The following is a 5,766-nucleotide window of genomic DNA, read 5'->3' on the forward strand; positions in this document are numbered from 1 at the left end:
TCCTCCTCCTTAATCCAGCCGTAATTTGTCCCCTTCCTCCTCCTCCCCTATCATTTTTCACTTCGTCACCTCTCCTATTCTTCTCTTTCCCTCCTCCTCCCCTTCTTCCCCTCTCCTCCTCCCCTTCTTCCCCTTCCTCCTCCCCTCATTTTTCACGCCACTTCCTATTGTCATCACCTCCCCTACCTTGACCCTTAGGAGGAGGAGGAGGAGGAGGAGGAGGAGGAGGAGGAGTACACGAGCCTTTAGTGGTAATGATATTGTAATTTGTGGTGATTGTGGTGATGGTGGAGGTGTTAGTGGTAGAAGCGATGATGGTGATGAATGATGGTGATGATGGTGGTGGTGGTGGAGGTAGAGATGGTGATGCCTTTAGTGGTGATGGAGCTATATGGTAATGCTCAAGGTGGTGGTGGTGATGGTGGTGGTGGTGGTGATGATTGAGGTGGTGATGATGGTAATGGTTGGTACGTTTATGGTGATAGTAAATGGAGTGTTGATTATGGGAATGGTGATGACCATGGTGGTGATGGGAGAAGGAAGTGCATGATTTTGGTGGTGATGATGGTGGTGATAATAGTGACGGTGGTGGTGATTATGAGACTGCTGGAGATGGTGATGGTGGTGATGGGAGGAGGAGGTGCAAGAATTTGGTGGGGATGGTGATGATACTGAAAATGATGATGGTGATGGTGGTGGTGATAGTGAATGGGGGTGTTGAATATAGGGATGGTGATGTCCGTGGTGGTGATGGGAGGTGGAAGATTCTGGTGGTGATAATGGTGATGACGATGATGGTAATAGTTGTGTTTGTGATGATGGTGGTGGTGGTGGTGATGGTGGTGGTGATGATGATGGTGGTGGTGGTGGTGATGGTGGTGGTGATGATGATGGTGGTGGTGGTGGTGATGATGGTGGTGGTGGTGATGATGATGGTGATGATGGTGGTGATGATGATAATGGTGGTGGTCGTGGTGATGATGATGGTGATGATGATGGTGGTGGTGGTGATGGTGGTGGTGGTGGTGGTGGTGGTGGTGGTGATGATGGTGATGGTGGTGATGATTGTGGTGGTGGTGATGATGATGGTGATGGTGGTGGTGGTGGTGGTGATGATAATGATAATGTTGGTGGTGATGATGATGGTGATGATGATGGTGATGATGGTGGTGTGGTGATGGTGGTGGTGGTGGTGGTGGTGGTGAAGATGGTGGTGATGATGGTGATGATGGTGGTGGTGATGATGATGGTGATGATGGTGGTGTGGTGATGGTGATGGTGGTGGTGGTGGTGATGATGGTGATGATGATGGTGGTAGTGGTGAAGATGGTGGTGATGATGGTGATGATGATGGTTGTGGTGATGATGATGATGGTGGTGGTGGTGGCGGCGGCGTGTGGTTGACCTTTCCTCTGGCCCGGACTCTCCCCCTGCCTCCTCTTTTATTTATTTAGCCACACCAAAATGTCAGCCTTCCACCTCCTCCACCTCTACCTCCACCACACCTCTCGCTCCACTCACCCCCACTTCCTCCTTCCAGAAACCCAAACCTCTTCCATCTCCACGTCCCACGATCACCACCACCACCACCACCACTACCAATACCATTTATTTTAGTGGGTTCAGACAAGTCCTCGGTTCAGATTCCTTATTTTTTTCCCTCCCCTTCATCTCTCTCATCTTTTCATTCTTTTCTCTTTTTATCATCATAGTTTTCCCTTTCTCATCTTTCCCTTTCATTCTCTTTTCCTCATTTTCATATTCCATTTTCATTCATTTCTCTTCTTCACTTCTCTTTTCTCTTTTCTCCTTATCTGGTCTCTCTCCTCCTACTCTTTTATTCTCCTTTCCTCTCCTATCATCTCTTTCTCATCTCTCATCTTCTCTCCCTCTTCTCCCCTCCCCTCATCTCCTCCCCTTTTCTCAGGTCTCTTCTCTCCTTTTCTCTTCTTAATCTCATCTCGTCTCTTTCTTTTCTTTTTATTTTCTCTCACTTCCCAACTTTTCCTCTCCTCCTTTCCTCTCCTCTCGTCTGCTCTCGTCTCATCCTCTTCCTCTTCCTCTCATCTCCGCCTCTCCTCTCCTCTCCTCTCCTCTCCTCTCGTCCTCCTCCAGGTGTGCACATAAATATCACATCAGGTACAGGACAGGTATACTAATTAGCGTACCTGTATGTTTGTCCTTCTGTATCACGTTGCTGCTTCATAGAGTCAATATACAGGTGAGGCCTTTCCACCTGAGCATACCTGTGTGGGGCGAGCAAACAATTAGAGGTGATTTAGGCAGGTGTGTGGCGAGGGGAAAGGGAGAAGGGGATGAGAAAGGGTTAAGTAAGAAAGGGTAAGGACTGAGGAATAGGGGGAAGGTAAGGAGGATTGAGGGGAAAGAGAGGGAAAGGAAAGAAAAAGAGGGGAAAGAGAGGGGAAGGATAGGAAAGGGGAAAAGGAAGGATGGAAAAGGAAAGGAAGGAAAGGAAGGAAAAGGAAAAGGAAAAGGAAGGAGAGGAAAAGGAAGGAAAGGAAAGGAAAAGGAAGGAAAGGAAAATGAAGGAAAGGAAGAGGAAAGGGACTGAAAGGCAAGGGAAGGAAGGAATATGAAGGGAAGGGAAGGAAAAACATAGGAAATGAAAGGGAAGGAAAAGGAATGGAAAGTGACGGAAAAGGAAAAGAAACGACAAAAAGAAAAGATGAAAAGGAAAAAAAAAAGAAATGATAAGGTTAAAATAATGGTATAACAAGGAAAAGAAAGGAAAAGAGAAAAGAGGAAAAGGAAAAAAAGGAATGATAAGGTTAAAATAGTGGTATAAAAGGGAAGGTGGGGAAAAAGGGAAGGGGTTAAGATAATTAAAGGGGAAGAAGGTGTAGAGAGTGGTAGAAGAGGATGGTACAAAAGGCAGACTGTAAAGGGAAATAAGGGTAGGGAAGGGGAGGTAAGGAAAGGGGAGGAGAAAGGTAAATAGAAGGGGGAAAAGGTGAAATGAAGATAATGTAGATGGGGAATAGGAACATAAAGGTGATGAAAGGGGAAGAGAAGTAAATGAGAAACAGAATAAACGGGAAAGAGAAAAGGGGAGGAGAGGAAGAAATGGAGGGGTTGGGGAAGAAAGGGGAAGAGAAAGGGAAGATAGAGGGGAGAAAAGCAATTTGTTCTATCTCAGGGGATTAATGGAGTAGTGGTGAGGAGGAGCATGTGGTGGGGGAGTGATGGGGATTGTTGGGGGAGTGGAAAGGATGTGGTGATTGAGGGTGTGGTTGGTGGGGATGTGGTTGGGGTGATTGTGGAGAGAGGAGGTTGATGGGGAAGTAATTGTGAAGGTATGGGGAAGTGTGGTTGGCTGGGTTGTGGTGGTGGTTGTGGGGAGGTGGTGGTGGTGGCGGTCGTGGGGAGGTGTGGTGGGGAGGAAAGAGGCGGTGAGGCAGGTGGCTGTGGCTTGGCAGATTTCCTCCTCCTCCTCCTCCTCCTCCTCCTCCTCCTCCCCCACTGCACGCTTCCCCAGCCACCATCTACTGTTTCTTTTCACCATTCGTGCCCCACTTCTTTCCCCTCCCCCCTCCTCCACCCACCCCTCATTTCTCTCCCCTTCTCCCACCCCTCCTCCTTCCTCCTCTCTCATTCCCTCTTCCCCCCCTTCTCCATCCATTCTTTCCTCTTCTCTCCTATGACATTCAAGCTTTTCCTCATGTTTAAAGTTTCCCTCCTCCTCCTCCTCCTCCTCCTCCTTCGCATGTATGAGTGGGCGGCTTCAGGTCAAGACGACATGTGACCGCGGGGATGACGTAACAGTAGTAGTAGTAGTAGTAGTAGTAGTAGTAGTAGTAGTAGCAGGAGCAATGATAGAGGAGGTGGAAAGCAGTTATAGAAGGGGAGAGAGACATGAGACGTGACAAAAGGGAGGGGAGGGCGGGGAGGAAGCCTTGCTCCTCCATCCCCCTCCCCCCTTCCTCCTCCTCCCCAGGGAAAGTGTGGAGGAAGACGTACGGGAGGAGGAAGGAAATGGGAAGGGGGAGGCGCCAAACTGTATTTAGCCCATACTTGACCCCATTTACGCGGGGGAAGGTTGGGAGTGGGTGGGTGGGCGTGAGGGTGGGCGGGGGTGAGGGGTGGCTGGGTAGAGGCAGGGGGGGAGTGGGGGAAGGAAGGAGATGCATAGTAGTTAATAGCAGTACTTTTCTCCATGTCTCCTCCTCTTCCTCCTTACCTCCTTTTCTCCTCCTCCTCCTCCTCCTCCTCCTCCTCTTTCTCCTCCTTACCCTACTTCTCCCCACATTGCTACCTCTTTTTATTTTTCTTTCTCTGCATATTTTTTCCCCTCTTTGCTGTCCTCTTTTTTTTCCCTCATTTTTCTTCTCCACCCCTTTCCCTGCTTCATCACCACCTCTTCCTTCTCTGTCACCACCACCACCACCATCACCACCACCACCACCTCAGCATCTCACAACCACTGCAATGTCACGAAATAAAATTGCAAACTTTATTATTCTTAAGAGGGAGAGGAAAGGAATTATTATTATTTTTTTTTTAATGTTGCACCTGTTGGCTTAATTATGATGGATGTACACCTTTATTATTATTATTATTATTATTATTATTATTATTATTATTATTATTGTGGTTCTTTTGGTGATGCTGCTATTACTGTTACTGTTGTTGTTGTTGTTGTTGTTGGAGGTGGTGGTGGTTGTGATGATGGTGATGGTGATTATGTAGGAACTTAAGTTGATGGTGATGATGGTGATGATGGTGATGGTGCAGCTGTGGTTATCAGCGGTAGAGATGTGTATAGAACTTATGGTGGTGGTGATGATGGTGGTGGTGGAGGGCATGGTGATGGGGGCTGGTGTTTCTCATTATCGTGGGTTAATGGTTAACTTATGGTGGTGGTGATGATGGTGGTGATGGTGATGATGGTGATGATGCAGCTATGGTTATCAGCGGTAGAGATGTGTGTAGAACTTATGGTGGTGGTGATGGTGGTGGTGGTGGAGGGCATGGTGATGGGGGCGGGTGTTTCTCATTATCGTGGGTTAATGTGGTGAGTGATGGTGACTCGGAGGGGATAATGATGTCACCCCAGCCCCCCCCCTCACCCCCGCCCGCACCATTCATTAGCCACAGTGGCGGTGTTGTTGTAGTGGCGGTGGTGGTGGTGGTGGTGGTGGGTGATGATGATGATGGGATTTGATAACTGAAGAAAGTCTCTCTCTCTCTCTCTCTCTCTCTCTCTCTCTCTCTCTCTCTCTCTCTCTCTCTCTCCTGTATATTCTTTCCTTCTCTTATTTTTCGTTTTCTTTATTTTCTTTTTCATCATAAGTCGCGCTTCCCGTCTTTTCCTCGTTGCTCCTCCTCCTCCTCCTCCTCTCTCTCTCTCTCTCTCTCTCTCTCTCTCTCTCTCTCTCTCTCTCTCTCTCAATTTAGGACATCCTCGTGGACGTTTACTTAATAACGCACAAGATTGAGACGATGACGTAACACGGAGGAGCAGGGGAAGGAGAGGCGTGGGAGTAAGGTTTAGGAGCATACGCTACAGCTACGCGTGGCCTCAGTGCTCATCTCCGTCACATTTGCCCTTGAACCTGTAGTGGAAAAAAAATCATTACCTCTGAACACTGTGACATCCGGGTTACCACAGTTTACCCTCCCCAGGTTGTCCGAAAGGGAGGATGAACGCGGGGTGGGTGAAGAAGGAAGAGATTGAAGAAAGGGGAAGACGCACGGCCAAAATTAATGTACTGAGGTCAAGGAGAAAAGAGAGCAGATGAAAGAGGC

This window comes from Eriocheir sinensis, chromosome 52 (genome assembly GCF_024679095.1).
Source record: "Eriocheir sinensis breed Jianghai 21 chromosome 52, ASM2467909v1, whole genome shotgun sequence".
NCBI lineage: Eukaryota > Metazoa > Arthropoda > Malacostraca > Decapoda > Varunidae > Eriocheir > Eriocheir sinensis.